We start from the raw sequence: 20,978 nt of genomic DNA on the forward strand, positions 1-20,978 counted from the left end.
CACTTTAAAATTGTGATAAATCTGATCGAATTTTGAAAATAAAAATGAATAAAACAGATCACTGTTTAAGCAAGCAGACAACCACATTCAACAAGTTAATACGATAATCCTATCTCAACCAATTCAAGCACAGATCTAAAGACAATGAGTTAAAGAGTTAGGATGCATAAGAGGTGAGAGCTTTCATTCATCCGAGCCTAACTTCTTGGGAAATGCTAAAGAGCAGCCCCAAAGGTGAGTTATTTCTCACTCAAACAGGCCCTCAATTAGCATTGAGAGCCAATGGGTATGTTGGTTGGCAAATCAAATTAACAAGTTTCACAAAATAGGCAGGCAGAGATGTCATTTTAGCAACAAAGGCGACTTTCGCAATACAGGAGATAGAAACTCTAAAATCAATGTAACTAAATATGATATTTTTAGATCACATTCTCGATATAGAAGGATACATGAATTGTATCTTGAATTATAGGTGTCTAAAGAAGGCAATGAGAAAGAAATCGACAGCCATATACACGGATTGTGAAGTCGAGTTAGAATAAAAGTAACTAGAAGCATATAGTATGAACTTGACTAAGTAAAAGAAACATTCTCTAAATTATCAGAAAATCAGCCATAAAGAGAGTGTAAAATAGGCAGGCTCAAATAGATAACTTGAGTGAAATTGTACTTTATACTAACAAACAGGAACTAGTCCACCATGATTCTTAAGCAAATAAATTCAACTTAGATGATTTCATTAAGCCTAATCTTTATAAATTATCACAAATTCATATGAATGTAAACAATGGAAACTTATATATCTTTACAAGAACTAAAAAAAAGCAAAAATGACCAACATTGAAATACAACCAGGCAAGGCAGTGTATAAGACAATCATTGAATAACAGAAAGGGAAGGGGTACAACTCTTTCCTATTAATCAAACAGGAAAGAACATGCTGAGAAATTGGAACAAAAGCAACTGCTGGAAAGAAAAATAACATGGACACCATATTTGGGATTAGGAAAACAAGACGAGCACACTTGGCTATAGAAAACAGAGAGGTAACAAAACTAAACCTACAATAACCCTCTTTCAATCAGCATTAAGACTATATAAAGGCATCCATGGTGCAAGAAGATACAAAAACTCCACCAGGAAAAACAGCACTTTAAAAGCTTCTCACAACAATCTACACATATTGACAACTAAAATGTTTGAACGCAAAAAGCATAACTCTAAAACCTATTCAACACTAATTATCCATATCCAGAAGGTATAAATATCTCACATATAAATTAGTCGAGCTCAAAGATAATCAATTTTACTATTTTTTTAAGCCACTGGAAACATACCTAAACAGTTAATGCCAAACACGATTTCAACGAACGAAACATAATTAAGAGCCAAAAAATATTGAAATAAAGAGAAATTTACCTGTTTCTGGGCAGCGAACCGGATGACGAGTTTGACGGAGACGATTTCACCCCTTCTTTCAACTCGAATAGCCACAAAATTTTAAACTATTGAGTCGAGAATTCCCAAACCTTTTAGGGGTACTCTCACGTCTCAAAAAACCCTCCTCCGAACAGTGAGAATAAAGTTATTTATATAAGAGAGATTTGGGGGAATTTCTTGTTAGAAACGATGAGGTAAATGGGAAATTTTCAAAATCCTTGAACGGATAAGGATTGCCCACTAGCTAGTGTACGAATTCATACCATTTTGAATGGAAATTGAATAAAGAAAAAGGGAAATTGGAATGAATATTACCATTTGGGAACATTCTGGAAGTATGCGGGTACAAGGGCTCGTGACTTCCGCGAGACAAAACATGCTAAGCAACAAGGAAACCTTGGTGTCGTTTTGGATTCTTCTTCTATGTTGAATCTTGCGTTTTGGGTCGCTTTGGCTGAGTTCGCTGGAGATTAAGTCTGCCAACGGAATCGGGTGGTGTCGGTTCTGGTTTCGATCCGTCCCGGTCCGTTACCGGTTCTGTCTCGGTTCCGACTTGTACCGGTTAGTAGCGGGTCTGGGAGGGGTAACGGGATAGAAACCGGGATTTACCGGTTAGTCCTGGTTCCGGTCCGGTTTGGTTTGTTTTTTTTGTTTTTTTTAAAATTGCAATTAGCCTTTATAGGAGCTGTTGGCCAACGTCATTTGGGCCCCACAACGGCTCTTTCACCCCCCACAACTCCCAAAACACTCCCTACCCCCCCCCAAAAAAACTTTTTTAACACCCCAACCTTTTAAAAACTACATTTTCATCAGTTTGTTTAACTATAAATACCCCAAATCCTTCATTCTTTTCACTCACAAAAATATTATCTTCTACTCTCTCAACAATTATCAAAAGTTTCACTCTATAATCTCTCATTACCATTAAAATTACGAATTTGGTCTTTGGAAATGGGAGCTTCAAAATTCAACTTTCAATTTTCGGCTTTCGGTCATAAAAAATTCAACTTTCAATTTTCGCCTTCCGGTCATACACGTCTACTTTTTTAAGTAGACGTTTGGTACATTCGTTCCAACTCACTTTTCATTTAGTTATTTATTTGTTTGCATTTAATTATTTATTTTGTGAGTAATTAATCTCTAGTCTCTACTTATTTAGTTGTTTATTTGTTTAAAACTTTGCTAATCATTTTCGTATTATATATAATTTACTCACTTTTTATATTTGAATATGGATTTCGGAAAAAACATTATTGAAAAGGGTAAAACAACCATAGTTAATTCGTTCACTAGTTTATCTACCTCAAAATCCAAGAAAAATAAAAAAACCGGTAGTACTTCTCAATCTAAAACTGAAAAAACTTCTCAATTAAGAATAAATACGGATGATTATACGCATGTTGATGAAACTGTTTTTAATATTGATAGTAATAGTGGATTAGATCCTTATCATGAACATTTACAAAGAAGGTTTGGTAATTTTGATGAGGAATTTCCTGAAGATGATGAACACATGATGATGTTAATGCTTATGTTGATAGTTTTGATAATAATATTGATGAATATGATGATGAAACCGAGCCAATTACGGCCACTTCTCCCACTCCCAGTCCCTCTTCCCAGGCTCTCGCTCCCTTTCGTTGTCCTGCTCCCGTTTGCCCCGTGCATCCTAGGCCTAAGGTAGAACGCGCTAAAAAATCAGTTGTGTGGCAATTTATGACTCTGAATGAAGATAAAAGACAAACTATTTGTAATAAATGTAAACATAAAATGAATCATAAAACTGTAGGAAAATAGGGTGGGACGGGACATTTGAGTAATCATTTAATGTCATGTTGTAAAAATGAATTTTTGCATGCTAAAGCTGTAGCCGAAGCTAAAAAGAATGGTACCACTCTTCCTGAAAATGTAGGAGTAGAGGGCTCTAATATGGTCCAAACACAATTACATCCTTCTAATGTTTCTGGTTCTAGTATACAACGGTCATATAGTAGAGAAAAAGATCTTGAAGAATTAGCTAAAATGATTGTTGTTATGGTTTGCCATTTAGTTTTGCTGAAAATCCCGGTTTTATTCATTATATTCAAATTGTGTATAATCTACATTTTAAAGGTTTTACTAGAAATACAATTAAAAAGGCTATCTTTGATTATCAAGCTCAACATTTTCAATATCTTCGTTGTTTATTTTATTGTAATAATTGTAAAATAACTATTACTTTTGATATGGGCCGTAGTGTAAATGGTAATGATTATTTCACTATTACTGCATATTGGATTGATGAAAATTGGACTTTGCAAAAAAGAATTTTAGGTTATAAATATTGTGAAATGCATAAAACCGGTAGTTATATAGCTCAAACAATTATATATATTTTACAAAACTATGAAATTTGTGATAAAGTAAGTAGTGTCGTCACCTTAGATAATGCTTCTAATAATAGATCTGTTGTTGAAATACTAAAACTGTTTCTTTGCCCTATTTATATTGATGGTTTTCATATTAGGTGTGCTGCACACATATATAATTTGATTGTTAGAGATAGTATAACAATGTATAATGATGGTTGCATAAGAGTTGAAACTGCATGTCATTTTATTTTTAAATGTCAAGTTAAGTCTAGACGTAGAGATTTTGAAAATCGTTGTCGTGAATTTAATCTTCCACCTAGAAAAATTCCAAAATCAGTGTGTACTAGATGGAATTCTGTATTTCAAATGCTTGAAGTTGCTTATGAGTATAGGAAACCTTTACAAATGGTTTGGAATGCTCATAATTCAAATATGACATATAGACTTGATGATAATGATTGGAATGACATAAAAGAACTTATAGAATTCTTAAAAGTTTTTTATTCAACTACAAAAAAAATATATGCACTTTATTATCCAACTATTTGCTCTGTTTTACCTAATATTTGTGCTATTTCTAGTAAATTTTATAAATTCAAAAATAAACCAAGATTTGAAGAATCTGTTAAGAAAATGATTGAAAAATTTAAAAAATATTTTATTCCTATTCCTCAAATTTATTTAACTGCTTGTTTGTTAAACCCACATTACAAAGATGAAGGTGCATCACGAATGGTTGATAAAATATATTTTAATTTGGGTATTGATAGTGAAGATGATGAAACACCTAGTTGTCAAGATGTTAAAGATAGTATAAAAATTGAAGCTAGAAAATTGTATGACTTATATAATTCTAATATAATGAATGTAGTACGTAATGAAGAGCCTCAAAGTTCTAGGCGTATGACTTGTATAATTCTAATAGACTAAATGTAGTACGTAATGAAGAGCCTCAAAGTTCTAGGAGTAGATGTAATGAAGATGATTTTGATGATATGATAGATTGTTATCTTGAACTTTCTCATAATGATAGAAATTATTTTGATGCATATATTAATCAAAATACAGAACCTACTACTATTGATCTTCTAGAATGGTGGAGTAATCGCGGCCAGGGATTTCCAAAACTTCAATCGGTTGCTCGAGATGTGTTAGCTATTCAAGCATCTTCAGTAGCTTCTGAAGGCGCTTTTAGTGCAACAAGATTTCACATTGGAGAGCATAGATATTCATTAGCAGTAGATAGCTTGGAGATATCGGTACTATTTAGAGATTGGATTAATGGCGAGAGAAGGGGTTACGGTCGTCCACCTTTACCGACCAAATTTGAAAATGACGTCGATGAAATAATGCAAGATTTTAGTAACGACGACATTGATGCAATTGAGGAACTATCTAATCAACCAATTCCAGAGCATGTTACTAGAGAAATGTTAAATGATTTAAAAAAGATTTACTTGGTAGCATGAACTATTAAATTTAAATGTCTATTAGTATGAGTATGATAATTCGAGGTCTAATTCAAACAGAACCCTTCCTAGAAGGTGGCTGTGTAGATTATATTTTTTAATACTCTACTAATATTTTGTAACTCAACTTGTACTATTTAATTAATATTAATAAAAGTATAGGCTATTCGCCTTAATTTTTTTTTATGTCTTAAATTTAAATTTTCAAAACTTTTTAAAGTGTTAGTAAAATTTTAAACTTTTATAGTTTTTATAGTTTTAATGTTTTAAACTTAAATTTTCAAAACTTTTTAAAGGGGTGTAAAATTTTAAACTTTTATAGTTTTATAGTTTTAATGTTTAAACTTAAATTTTCAAACTTTTAAAGGGTGAAATTTAAACTTTTATAATTTTAAAGTTTGAATTTAAATTTTCAAACTTTTAAAATTTAAAGTGTGAAATTTAAATTTTTATAGTTTTAAAGTTTGAATTTAAATTTTCAAACTTTTAAAATTTAAAGTGTGAAATTTAAATTTTTATAGTTTTAAAGTTTGAATTTAAATTTTCAAACTTTTAAAATTTAAAGTGTGAAATTTAAACATTTATAGTTGTAAAGTTTGAATTTAAATTTTCAAACTTTTAAAATTTAAAGTGTGAAATTTAAACATTTATAGTTGTAAAGTTTGAATTTAAATTTTCAAACTTTTAAAATTTAAAGTGTGAAATTTAAACATTTATAGTTGTATTTTTAATTTTAGTAATTAATTTGTTTTAAATATAGCCGTTGGGACCCGGTTTCGGTCCGGGACGCGTATACATATTCTTTCCCGAAATTACCGGTTCCGGCCCATGGTGCTCGGTTCTGGTCCGTCCCGGTCTGATAGTCCCAGTTCCATTCCCGTTGCCACGCTTACTGGATATGAGCTTACGGTTGAGAGGGACAAAGAGAAAGAGAAGAATATAGGGGTTATTTGGGCCGGGTCAGGTGATTTTGGGCCAAAGAATTGACTCTTTTTTGTCCAAATTAGTCATTTAAATGGAAGTCATATGATTTGAGGGACCAACTCCTTTAAATGATTTTCATCAATTTAGACTTGATTCAAAGTTAAATCCGAACTTGATAAAATGGGAAGGAAATAAATTATACTTAATTAGTTATTAAGCTTCTTAACCTCAACAATATAGAAATAATTATTTCGAAATAAAAAATCATTTATTAGACTAACGAGTTAATCAACTTAAAGGAAATAAAATGCGTACATAATTTTTAGGTAAAAATTCTCTTTCAAATACTGATTCAAAGTAATAAATATATAAAACTTTATATTATAAATATATAGAGATGTATTTTATAAGAAAAATGACAAAATTACCTTGAATAATATTTTTGATTTTGTTTGAAAATAATTATCAAATTGTTTGCAATTGAAGAAGCTTGAAAATTAATTAAATTTTGGAGGGCCAAAATTGAGAGTCAACACGAAGCACCCAATTTTTTTTCCAAAAAACTCTATTAGGACCTCCTTAATGAGTTGGGGAACCTTCATGTATACTCACACCATTTTTTAATACCCATTTCCAAATTTACAAGCCCTTTTTTAAGAACCTCTCAAATTTCCTAATTTTTCGTGGGTACTAATTAGACCATAGATCTGGCGCCCGGAGCATCAAAATTTTTCCCACAAAAACCTTTAAGAGGAACTCCGTAGTGAGTTATTGAACCTTCACGTATGCTCACACCATTTTTTTAACGCTCATTTTCGCAGTTACAAGGCCTTTTTTAAGAATCGCTCAAATTATCTAATTTTTTGTGTGTATCATGGATTTGGCGTCCGGAGCACCTAATTTGTTTTTTCAAAATAATTTATGAGGACCTCCGTAATGAATTGGGGAACCTTCACATATCCTCACACCATTATTTTAACGTTCATTTTCGCATTTACAAGCCTATTTTAAAAACCGCCCAAATTCCCCAATTTTTCGTGTGTATTATTAGCCCATGGATTTGGCGCCCTGAGCATCCAAAATTGTTTTCTCAAAAAATTGTATGAGGACCTTCGTAATGAGTTGAGGAACCTTAATGTATGCTCACATCATTTATTTAATGCCCATTTCCGCATTTGTAAGCCCTTTTTTAAAAACCACCCAAATTCTCCAAATTTTCGTGTGTATGACCATTGATCTGGCCCCTAGAGCATCCAAAAAAAAATTCAAAAGATAAATTTTATGTGGACCTCCGTAATGAGTTGGGAACCTTCACATATACTCACACAATTTTTTTAATGCCCATTTTCGCAGTTACAAGCCCTTTTTTAAGAACCGCGCAAATTCTCCAATTTTTCGTGTGTATTAGCCCATGGATCTGGCGCCTGGAGCGCCTAAATATTTTTTCTCCAAATACATTATGAGGACCTCCGTAATGAGTTGGGGAACCTTCACGTATACTCACACCATTTTTAACGCCCATTTCCCCATTTATAAGCCTTTTTAAAGAACCACCCAAATTCCCAAATTTTTCGTGTGTATTAGTCCATGGATCTGGCGCCCTGATCACCCAAAATTGTTTTCTCAAAAAATTGTATAAGGACCTCCGTAATGAGTTGAGAAACCTTAACGTATGGTCACACCATTTATTTAACGCCCATTTCTACATTTGCAAGCCCTTTTTTAAGAACCAGCAAAATTTCTCAATTTTTTCGTGTGTATTAGCCCATGGATCTGGCGCCCTTATCACCCAAAAGTCTTTTTCAAAAAAAACTTTATGAGGACCTCCTTAATGAGTTTGAGAACATTCATGTATACTTACACCATTTTTTTAACACCCATTTCTGCATTTACAAGCCTTTTTTTAAGAACCTCCCAAATTTTCCAATTTTTCGTGGGTATTAAATTAGCCCATGGATCGAACGCCCAGAGCACCCAAAAGTTTTTTCTCAAAAAACTTTATGAGGACCTCCGTAATGAGTTGGGAAACCTTCACGTATACTCACACCATTTTTTTAATTCTCATTTCCGCATTTACAAGCCCTTTTTTAAGAACCGCAGAAATTTCCCATTTTTTCGTGTGTATTAGCCCATGGATCAAGTGCTTGGAGCACCCAAATGTTTTTTCTCAAAAAACTTTATGAAGACCTCCGTAATGAGTTGGGGAACCTTCACGTATGCTAACACTATTTTTTAACGCCCATTTCCGCATTTGCAAGACCTTTTTAAAGAACCGCTCGAATTCCTCAATTTTTCATGTGTATTAGCCCATGGATTTGGCGTCTGGAGCACCCAAATTTTTTTTTTCAAAAAACTTTATTAGGACTTCCTTAATATGTTGGAAGACCTTCACGTATACTCACATCATTTGTTAACACCCATTTCCAAATTTACAAGCCAATTTTTAAGAACCTTCCAAATTTTCCAATTTTTCGTGGGTATTAATTAAACCATGGATGTTGCGCCCGAAGCACTCAAAAAGCTTTTCTCAAAAAATATTATGAGGATCTCTGTAATGAGTTGGGGAACCTTCACCTATGCTCACACAATTTTTTTTAATGTCCATTTCCGCATTTACAAATCCTTTTTTAAGAACCGCCCAAATTCTTCAATTTTTTGTGTGTATTAGCCTATGGATCTGGCACCCGGAGCACCTACATTTTTTTTCTCAAAATACTTTATGAGGACCTCCGTAATGAGTTTGGGAACCTTCACATATGCTCACACCATTTATTTAACTCCCATTTCCGCATTTGCAAGCCCTCTTTTAAGAACCGCCTAAATTCTCAAATTTTTCGTATGTATTAGCCCATGGATCTGGCGCACGGAGCACCCAATTTTTTTTTCTCAAAAAACTTTATGAGTACCTCCGTCATGAGTTGGGGAACCTTCACGTATACCCCACCATTTTTAACGTCCATTTCCGCATTTACAAGACTTTTTTAAAGAATCGCCCAAATTCCCATTTTTTCGTGTGTATTAGCCCGTAGATCTGGCGCCCAGAGCACCCAAACATTTTTTTCTCAAAAACCTTCATACAATTTTTTAACGCTCATTTTCGCATTTATAATTCCTTTATTCAGAACTGCCCAAAATTTTCAATTTTTCGTGTGTATTAGCCCATGGATCTGGCGCTCGGTGCACACAAAATATTTTCCTTAAAAAAATTTATGAGGACCTTCGTAATGAATTGGGAAACCTTCATGTATGCTCACACCATTTTTAATGCCCATTTCTGCAGTTACAATCCCTTTTTAAGAACAGCCCGAATTCCCCAATTTCTCGTATGTATTAGCCCATGGATCAGGCGCCCAGAGCACCCAAATTTTTTTTCTCAAAAAACATTATGAGGACCTCCATAATGAGTTGCGGAAACTTCACATATGCTCACACCCCTTTTCTTAACTTCCATTTCCGCATTTACAAGTCCTTTTTTTTAAGAACTGCCTAAATTTCCCAATTTTTCGTGTATGTTAGCCCAGGGATCTGGCGCCTGGAGCACCAAAAATTATTTTCTTAAAAATCTCTATAAGGACCTCCGTAATGAGTTAGGGAACATTCACGTATACTCACACAATTTTTTTAACGCCTATTTTCGCATTTACAAGCTCTTTTTTAAGAACCGCCCAAATTTCTCATTTTTTTCATGTGTAGTAGCTCAATTAATTTGGCGCCTGGACCACCCAAAAATATTTTCTCAAATAACTTTATGAGGATTTCCGTAATGAGTTAGGGAACCTTCACATATACTTACTCCATTTTTTAACGCCCATTTCTGCATTTACAAGCCCTATTTTTAAGAATAAATTTACCAATTTTTCGTGTGTATTAGTCCATGGATTTCGCGCCCAAAACACCCAAAATTATTTTCCCAAAAAACTTTATGAGAACCTCCGTAATGAGTTGGGGAATCTTCACGTATACTGATATCATTTTTTTAATGTCCATTTTCGGATTTACAAGGCCTTTCTTAAGAATCACCTAAATTCCATAATTTTTCATATGTAATAGCCTATGGATCTGGCGCCCGAAGCACCCAAAACATTTTCTCAAAAAACTTTATGAGGACCTCCGTATGAGTTGGGGAAAGTTCACGTATACTCACACCATTTTTTAACGTCTATTTCCACATTTACAAGCCTTTTTTAAGAACTGGTCAAATTCTCCAATTTTTCTTGTGTATTAGCCCGTGGATCTGGCGCCTGGATCACCAAATTTTTTTTCTCAGAAAACTTTATAAGGACCTCTGTAATGAGTGGGGGAACCTTCACATACGCTCACACAATTTTTTTAACGCCCATTTTCCCATTTACAAATCCTTTCTTAAGAACCGCCCAAATTCCCTAATTTTTCGTGTGAATTAGCCAATGGATATAGCGCTCGGAGCAATCAAAATATTTTTCTAAATTTTTTTATGAGGATATCCGTAAAGAGTTGGAGAGCCTTCACGTATACTCAAACCATTTTTCAAAAGCCCATTTCCGCATTTACAAGCTTTTTTTTAAGAATCGCCCAAATTACCCAATTTTTCAAGTGTATTAGCCCTTGAATCTGGCGCTCAGAGCACCCAATTTTTTTTTCTCAGAAAACTTTATGAGGACCACCTTAATGAGTGGGGGAACCTTAACGTATTCTCACACCATTTTTAATGCCCATTTCCGTATTTACAAGTCCTTCTTTAAGAACCGCCTAAATTTCCCAATTTTTCGTGTGTATTAGTCCATGGATCAATCGCTCAGAGCACCCAAATTTTTTTTCTCAAAATATTTAATGACGACCTCTATAATAAGTTGAGGAACCTTCATATACGGTCACACCATTTTTAACGCCTATTTCCGCTATTAAAATTCCTTTTGAAGAATAACCTAAATTCCCCAATTTTGAGTGTGTATTAGCCCATGGATTTGTCGCTCGAAGCATCCAAAAATTTTATCTCAAAAAACTATATGAGGACGTTCATAATGAGTTAGGTAACCTTCACGTATACTCATACCATTATTCTAACGTCTATTTCTGCATTTACAAGCCCTTCTTTAAGAATCGCCCAAAATCGGCAATTTTTTGTGTGTATTAACCCATTGATCTGGCGCCCGTAGCACCCAAATTTTTTTTCTCAAAAAACTTTACGAGGACCTTTATAATGAGTTGGAAAACCTTCACGTATACTCACACAATTTTTTTAACGCCAATTTTCGCATTTACGAACCCTTTTTTAAGAACTGTCCAAATTTCCCAATTTTTCGTGTGTATTAGCCAATGGATCTAGAGCCCGTAGCAGCCAAAATTTTTTACTCAAAAACTTTATAAGAACCTCCGTAATGAGTTAGAGAATCTTAACGTGTGCTCACACCATTTTTTAACTCCCATTTTCGCATTTACTAGTCCTTTTTTAAGAATCGTTAATATTCCTCAATTTTTCATGTGTATTAGCCCACAGATCTATCGCACGGAGCAACCAAATTTTTTTTCTGAAAAAACTTTATGAGGACCTCCGTAATGAGTTGGGGAATTTTGTGTGTATTAGCCAATGGATTTGGTGCCTGAAGCACCCAAAAAACTTTTCTCAAAAAACTTTATAAGGACCTCCGTAATGAGTTGGGGAACCTTTACGTATAGTCAGACCATTTTTTTACGCCAATTTCCGCATTTACAAGCCCTTTTTAAGAACCGCCCAAATTTCTCAATTTTTCGGGTGTATTAGCCTACGAATATGGTGTTCAGAGCACCTAATTTGTTTCTCAAAACACTATATGAGGACCTCCGTAATGAGTTGGAGAACCTTCACGTATACTCACACCATTTGGTTAAAGGCAATTTCAGCATTTACAAGCCCTTATTTAAGAACCGCTCCATTTCTCCAATATTTCGTGCAAATAGATCTAGCGCCCGGAGTACCCAAAAATATTTTATCAATAAAATTTATGAAGACCTCCGTAATGAGTCGAGGAACCTTTACGTATGCTCACACCATTTTTTTAACGTCCATTTCCGCATTTACGTGCCCTTTTTAAGAACCGCCCAAATTCACCAATTTTTCGTGTGTATTAGCGTATGGATATGACGTGTGGACCACTTACAATTGTTTCTCAAAAAACTTTATGATGACCTCCATAATGAGTTAGGGAACCTTCACGTATAGTCACACCATTTTTTAACGCCCATTTCCGCATTTAAAAGCCTTTTTTTAAAAATCGTCAAAATTCCCCAATTTTTCATGTGTATAAGCTCATGGATCTGACGCTCGGAGCACCCAATTTTTGTTCTCAAAGTACGTTATGAGGACCACCGTAATGAGTCGAGGAACCTTCACGTATGGTCACACCATTTATTTAACACTCATTTCCGCATTTACAAGCCCTTTTTTATGAACCGCGCAAATTCGCTAATTTTTCGTGTGTCTTAGTGCATGGATCTGGCGCCGGGACCACCCAAAATATTTTCTCAAAATTTTTTATGATGACCTCCGTAATGAGTTGGAGAATCTTCACATATACTCACACCATTTGTTTAAAGCCAATTTCCGCATTTACAAGCCCTTTTTTAAGAACCACTCAAATTCTCCAATATTTCGTGTCTATTAGCCAATAGATCTAGTGCTCGGAGTACCCAAATATATTTTATCAATAAACTATATGAAGACCTCCGTAATGAGTTGGGAAACCTTCACGTATGATCACATCATTTTTTTAACGCCCATTTTCGCATTTACAAGCCCTTTTTTAAGAATCGCCCAAATTCGCCAATTTTTTGTGTGTATTAGCGCATGGATCTAGCGCCCGGACAATCGAAAATGTTTTCTCAAAAAACTTTAAATGACCTACGTAATGAGTTAGGTAACCTTCGCATATAGTCACACAATTTTTTAACGCCAATTTCCACATTTACAAGCCCTTTTTTAAAAACCGCCAAAATTCCCCAATTTGTCGTGTGTATAAGCCCATGGATCTGGCGGCCGGAGCACCCAAATTTGTTTTCTCAAAATACTTTATGAGGACCTCCGTAATGAGTCGGGGAACCTTCACGTATGCTTACACTATTTTTGTAACTCCCATTTCCGCTTTTACAAGTCCTTTTTTAAGAACCGCCCAAATTCGCCAATTTTTCATGTGTATTAGCGCATTGATCTGGCGCCCGGACCACTCAAATTTTTTTCTCAAAAAAGTTTATGATGACCTCCGTAATGACTTGGGGAACATTCACGTATAGTCACACCATTTTTAACGCCCATATTCGTATTTACAAGCCATTTTTAAAAAATCGCCAAAATTCTTCAATTTTTCGTGTGTATAAGCCCATGGATATGGCGTCCTGAGCACCCAAATCGTTTTTCTCAAAATACTTTATGAAGACCTTCGTAATAAGTTGGGGAGCCTTCACATATGCTCACACCATTTTTTTAACGCTATTTCCGCATTTACAAGCCCTTTTTAAAAAACCGCTCAAATTCTCCAATATTTCGTGTATATTAGCCCATTAATTTGGCGTCCAGAGAACACAAAATTTTTTTCTCAAAAAATATTATGAGTACCTCAGAAATGAGTTGGAAACCTTCACGTATGCTCACACCAATTTTTAATGTCATTTTCAAATTTACAAGCCCTTTTTTAACAACTGCCCAAATTCCCAAATTTTTCGTGTGTATTAGCCTATGTTTCTGGAGCCCAGAGCACCCAAAATTATTTTCTCAAAATTTTTATGAGGACCTTTGTAATGAGTTGGGAACCTTCATGCATTCTCACACATTTTTTTAACGCACATTTCCGCATTTACAAGCTCTTTTTTAAGAACCCCCAATATTCTTCAATTTTTCATGTGTATTAGCCCATGAATTTAGCACCCTGAGCACCCAAAAATAAATTTGAAAAAACTTTATGAAGACTTCCGTAATGAGTTGGGGAACCTTTACGAATACTTACATAATTTTTTAACGCTCATTTCTGCATTTACAAGCCCTTTTTTAGAACCGCCAAAATTCCTCAATTTTTCGTGTGTATTAGCCTATGGATATGGAGCCCGGAGCACCCAATTTTTTTTTTCTTAAAATTTTTTATGAGGACCTTCGTAATGACTTGGGGAACCTTCACATATACTCACACCATTTTGAACGCTCATTTCAGCATTTACAAGCCCTTTTTTAAGAACCGCCCAAATTCTCAATTTTTCGTGTGTCCATGAATCTGGCGACCAGAGCATCAAAATTTTTTTTCTCAAAAAACTTTATGAGGACCTCTGTAATGAGTTGGGGAACTGTCACGTATGTTTACACCATTTTTTTTAATGCCCATTACTACATTTACAAGCCTTTTTTTAAGAACCGCCTAAATTCCCCAATTTTTCAATATGTACTAGCCCATGGATTCGGCGCCCAAAGCACCCAAAATTTATTTCTCAAAAAACTTTATGAGGACCTCCATAATGAGTTGGGGAACCTTCACATATACTCCCACCATTTTAAACACCCATTTCCGCATTTACAAGCCGTTATTTACGAATCGTCCAAATTCCCCAATTTTTCGTGTGTTAATGCCCAAAGATCAGGCGCCAGAGCACCCAAAATATTTTTCTCAAAAAACATTATGAGGACCTCCGTAATGAGTAGATGAACATTCACGTATGCTTACACCATTTTTGTAATGCCCATTTCCGTATTTGCAAGTCCTTTTTTAAAACCACCCAAATTCTCCAATTTCTCGTGTGTATTTCTCCATGGATTTGGCGTCCTGAGCATCCAAAATTATTTTCTCAAAAAACTTTATGTGGACCTTTGTAGTGAGTTGGGTAATATTCACGTATACTCACACTACTTTTTTAACTCTCATTTCCGCATTTACATGCCCTTTTTTAAGAACCGCCCAAATTCCCCAATTTTTCGTAAGCCCATGGATTTGGCGCCCAGAGCACCCAAACTATTTTTCTCAAAAAACTTTAGGAGGAACTCCGTAATGAGTTGGGGAACCTTCACGTATGCTCACACCATTTTTTTAACGCTCATTTCCACATTGACAAGCCATTTTTTAAAAATCGCCCAAATTTCCCAATTTTTCGTATGTATTGGACTATGGATCTGAAGCTCGGAGAACGCAAAAAAAAATTCTCAAAAAACTTTATGAGGACCTCCGTAATGATTTGGGGAACCTTCATGTGTACTCACACCTATTTTAACACCCATTTCCACATTACAAACCTCTTTTAAGAACGGCCCAAATTCCCCAATTTTTCCTGTGTATTTATTAGCCCATGGATCTGGTACCATGAGCACCCAATTTTTTTTCTCAAAAAACAATATGAGGACCTACGTAATGGGTTGGGGAACCTTTACGTATACTTATACAATTTTTTTAACGACATTTCTGCATTTACAAGCCCTTTTTAAGAACCTCCCAAATTCCTGAATTTTACGTGTATATTCGCCCACATAGATCAGGCGCTCGGAGAACTCAAAATTTTTTCTCAAAAAACTTTTTGAGGACCTCCGTTATGATTTGGGCAATCTTCACGTATGCTCGCACCATTTTTTTAATTCCCATTTCTGCAGTTACAAGCCCTTTTTAAGAACCGACCAAATTCCCAAATTTTTCGTGTGTATTATTAACCCATGTATCTGGTACTCGGAGCACCCAACTTTTCTTCTTAAAAAACTTTATGAGTACCTACCTAATGAGTTGGGGAACCTTCACTTATACTCACACCATTTGTAAACGTCTATTTCCGCATTTATAGGCTTTTTTCAAGAACCGCCCAAATTCCCCAATTTTTCGTATGTATTAGACCATGGATCTGGCGCCCGGAGCTGACTTCACATATCAGGACACTACTTCCTGTTCAAGTGCCAACGATCACGAGTAGTAATATAACCCAACCAATGGTTGGGATTGCTCCCATAGGGAGCGGTTAGTAATCGAGAATCAAATAGAAAAGTAAAATTTTGTTCTAATCAATCATAGCTATAAATATTTACGAATAAAAACATACTAAATCTAAAAGTGATACGAATGTCAATTATCAATGAGGGGTTTGTATGCAATTAAGAAATAAAAACAGTAAAAATATAAAGATGCGAAGTAGGGAGACGAGATTCTTGGATGTGATAGGAATATGGGATAAAATAAACAATCGGGTAAATGCTATTGGTAGTAAATCGCTGAACATTTGTAACTAAGCTAGACTTTAGTGAGGGTAAATTTTCTCTTGAACAACTTACCTCGAATCAGCTCAATTTCTCTGGAACACCAAGTTGCAGCAATTAAGCACCGCTTTCGCCTTAGCCCATTCACTCTCTCGAGCTGAATGTGTGGGAGAAGGTCTAAGATTCACTCTCTCTAGCTAAACCCACGACGACCCAATAACCACAGGCTATCGATTTTAGTAGTTTTGATTTTAAAACCTCTCTCTCGAGCAGGCCAAAAACGCTAAGATAAAATCGTATTTGCAACTACAATTCCATTAAGTTCAAACACAACTACTAAACGAAATCACATTTAAATATCAAATAGACTAACAATGAGCAATACCCAACAGTAAATTTAACCCATATTCACATAATCACACCCCAAGAATTGGGGTTTTAGCTAGACATGAAAAAGAGATAGAAATCGATACCAAAAAGTGTTTCCATCAAATGGGTACGATAAATAATGTCTTTAAATACGTCAAGGATGAAGATTCTTCAAGACCCACTTTCCAATTTTCTTGGAGTTTGAAAAACCCTTCAAAAACCTTTTAAGCTCAAGAACAATGTCTCCCTAAAAACTCTAAGAACTAAAACTGAAAATATTCTAAAAATCAGTAATAATTTGCTACAACTTGATACTAAGCTACAAATTTAAATGGGTATTTATAGTTTTAAAAAATTTGTGCTGCGAAGGATCACTTGGCGCAGTTAGTCGGGATCGCCGATGCACTCGGTGATCCGCCCTTTGTCTGGTTCATCGCCTTTCAGCTTTTACCTTTAGCATCTTCACATTTTGAATCATTGGGCGATATGGTGTTGCTTCGCAGAACTGTTCGGCGATGCGTCGACTGCTCCCTTTCATCGCCAACTTGATCTTTTCCTTAAGGGTTCAGAACACTAGAACTTTGGGCGACGTTAAGGTCATTCGACGACTTGTCTAATGCATTAGGCGATCCTCAGGCTTTCTTTTCTTCGTCTTTTCAGCCGCTTTGTTCCTTTTTGCCAAGTAGTGTCCATGCTTTGTCTCAAACTCCAAATATCTGAAACTCAAGGCTTTTCATCAGTTATTGAGACAAAATATGCATTTGAGGATACTAAATCTATCAAAATAAAGCCCTAAATGAGTCCAAATTGTGGACTCATCAACACCCCAACTTAAACTTTTGCTTGTCCTCAAGTTAAACTCAAGTTCATCAGTTCAAAGAGGATGTCTCAAACAGTGCTACTCAAGACTCAATCATGAATGCACACAAACAGTCTCAACTTACTCATGCAAGGATCAATTGTGCAATCAAAGTTTCAAGTTGTGACTCACCATTATCAAAGAATCTCAAGCTCACTACACTTGCTTCAAATGCAAGTTCAAGCTCAACAAAGGAAATCAAATGCCCTTACAAAAAAAATGAATTCATATTCACTCAATGGTTCAATCAATTAAAGTTCTGGAATCAAGACCAACACTCACACTCAAAAAGAAGAACAGTATGCATGCTTTCACCCATAGGTTTGCCTGTATTTTCCAATTGACAATTATTTCAGCTCACTCAAGATTAAAAAGGTCTTTTCAAGGCTTGTAATGGGGCTGAGTGCAAATGTATGGTCATTTAGGCTTAGTGACTTTCATCCTCATGAAATGTGGTTCTCACAACACTTCCTTCTTTCTTCCTCATCAAATTCATTCGTGCTCACAAGTCATCCCATTATTCACTTTCCATGGTTTATTAGAGACCCCATTTCTTTTTGCATTTTCATATTTTATTCCACAACTATTTTTAGTTTCTTTTCCATTCTTTTCTCCTTTTTCATTTCTCTTTTTTTTATATGGAGGGGTTCCATTTTTCTCAACACATGGATAGAAGGGAATTTTCTTGCGCTTCTTGACTTGCCTTCTCTTTTCACCACATCCCAACTTAGGCTTTTGGCCTAAGTTGGCTATTCAAACAGACCACAAATCATGAGGATTATGGGTAATGGGTTAATAAAATGTAGCAAAGTTATCAAGTTTCTTCCAAGAAAAGGTTAAGGTTCAAAGGGTGCTCAAAAGAGGTTCACACACTCACAAGGTAGGCCATAAGAGAGGTATACTTTCAAATTGGTTCACACTCTTTAAAGTTGCCTAAGATCATTTCAAGAAATTGCATCACTTAGTCAACCGGACTAATGGGGCAAATTCTAGGTGTCAACATGCATGGTTTATGGTAAGCTCATCACACAAGGCATTCGACACCAAAGTCACACAAGACTCCACACTTTCGCTAGTGTGCACTGTTCATCACAAGAGACTCGATTTGATAATTGGCTAGTCACAATGAGATGCAAAGAGTCCACATATTGTCTATGCAACTTCAATTGGCCTGGTCGTAGCCGCACATTCATTTATGTTCAATTTTGAGTACTATTCAAGTCATCGGTATTAATCAAAACTGATACTCAAAATTGCAAGAGAACATCCACATTTAACACATACAAGAGGTGACAATTTTTTTCCGGAAAGGACAAATACCATATACAATTAAAAGCAAAGAGCCACAAGCTCAAACCTTCCATAAAAAGCAGTGTATAACACGAATTTAGCTCAAAGCCCAATATATAAGCAAAACTAATATGCACAAAGGTGGGCGTCACCCCACCACAAACAAAAATCATTTGTCCTCAAATGCAAACAAACATAATCGAAAATGAAATAAAGTAAGACAGAGAGGGAAGTAAAAAGGGGGTCCTGTCTACGTAGTCGCTCCATCTGTTTGGGCATCAGTGCCCGATGCATCTGTCTGGTCTCGGGTCTCAGTACCCGGAGTCACCTCAACAAGAACAGTATTAGCACTAGGAGCAGCCAATGAGGTCCTGGTGAGTGATGTCTGGATCACCGACTGCATACTCGTCCCTGCAAGATCTGACAAGTCTCTATATATGCTCTCCTCTTGCATCTGTATCTGCTCCTCGTTGGTCTCAGCATCTGACTCACTCATTGAGGTCTCATCACGGTGTATATCTATGATGGTAGCTGGAGTAATCTTAGGAGCATCTACATCATCAACATCCTTCAGTAATGAAGTGAAGTCGGTAGACTTCAGATAGTCTACGTCCTTTCTCAAGTTTGCTACCTTAGCTTGCAAAGCCGTAACCTCTTAGGCCTCCCCCTGTTTGCTCTCACGAGCTGTGACTATAGTAGCCAAATCATCAACAGAAGCCCAAAGGGGGATCAGTGCAGCAGAAATAACACTCTCAATCATCCCTGAGATGGATCTCTCCAATCGAGTCGCCCTCACATCAGCTGAATAGTCCATATTCCCCATTTTCAGGATCATCACTTGAGTAATCTTGACTGGCTGGGATGAGGTGGAGGTGCCCGAAACCTGTGAAGAAGTAGAAGGGGCAGAAGTACCTAAAGGCTCAGAGGCTGGGATAGGCGAAAATGCCTTTGCAGGTAATGAATCAACATTAACCTCTGGAGAAGTATCTACCGGAGCTACTCTCCTCCCGTCAACTTCTTTTCACGTGTACTCGGCCTCAATATGCTGGATGTTAGTGGATGAAGAAGGGGAAACCTCAATATCTCTCGCAGTATCCCGAGGTACTTCAGACCGCCGGTACAACTTAGTGATCAGGACCGGGAATGACAGAGAAGTCTGCCTCTGCTTGGTTCTCCTGGCCATCTCCTGTGAAATAAGAAGTCCCAGGTCAATGCTCCTCCGTGACATGATAGATCCAAGGTATGCTTTCTTAGGATGGCGTATAATAGACTTGTTCTGGGATGGCATTATAATGCTACTGATGAAGCCAAACCAAAAACGAGCAGCAATTCTCTAGTCCCTTTTCTCTATAGGGACTCTTTCCTCTATCCACCTCGGGGTACTGTCGGAGATCAGTGGGGCCAACCAACCAGCCCTTCAAGTCATCTAAGGACGGAGCCACAAGTAAACTATAACACCCCAAAAAAAATTTGAGCTAAGACTTGAACCATCCTTTGTTGTGAGTAAGATTTTATCGAGGAATTAAAATTTCTTAAGTGTTAAGTTCACTAGATGTAGCACCTTGAGTTCGAAAAAGAACTAAATTGGAATTAGCAAACTCTGAAATTTTGCAAGATATGCTTAAGTTATGAGTTTTGGGCTAGTTTGAAATGATCATAACTCCTAGCACATGATGAGTTAAATCTGCTACATGATACCGTTGGAAAGACCTCTGAATTATATTTTCAACACCTTCGAGTTTGCTAAGTTTCGATGTTGGATGAGTGAGATATTTCCTTTTGAAATTAGGCTGTCCAGTTAAGGAAAGTTAGCCGAAAATAGTAAGGGGTATTTTGGTCTTTTCCTTACCAAATCAGATTTAATTAGTTTTTACTAAGGTTTTAAGGGTCTAATCCTATTAGGTTCAGTTTTATAATACTAAAATACGCCTAGGGTTTTAGTTGAGAGTTCAAGAAGAGAAAAGAAGAGAAAAGAAGAGAAAAGAGGAGAGGAACAACCATTTGTCGAGATTGTTGCGTCTTGTTGCAGATTTTCGCCATGATTTTAATCCCTAAGAGGTATGCAAGCTTCCATAGTATTGGGTTTGTTCACCCACACGCCAAACATGTTA

This window comes from Solanum tuberosum, unplaced genomic scaffold (assembly GCF_000226075.1).
Source record: "Solanum tuberosum cultivar DM 1-3 516 R44 unplaced genomic scaffold, SolTub_3.0 scf00078, whole genome shotgun sequence".
Lineage (NCBI taxonomy): Eukaryota > Viridiplantae > Streptophyta > Magnoliopsida > Solanales > Solanaceae > Solanum > Solanum tuberosum.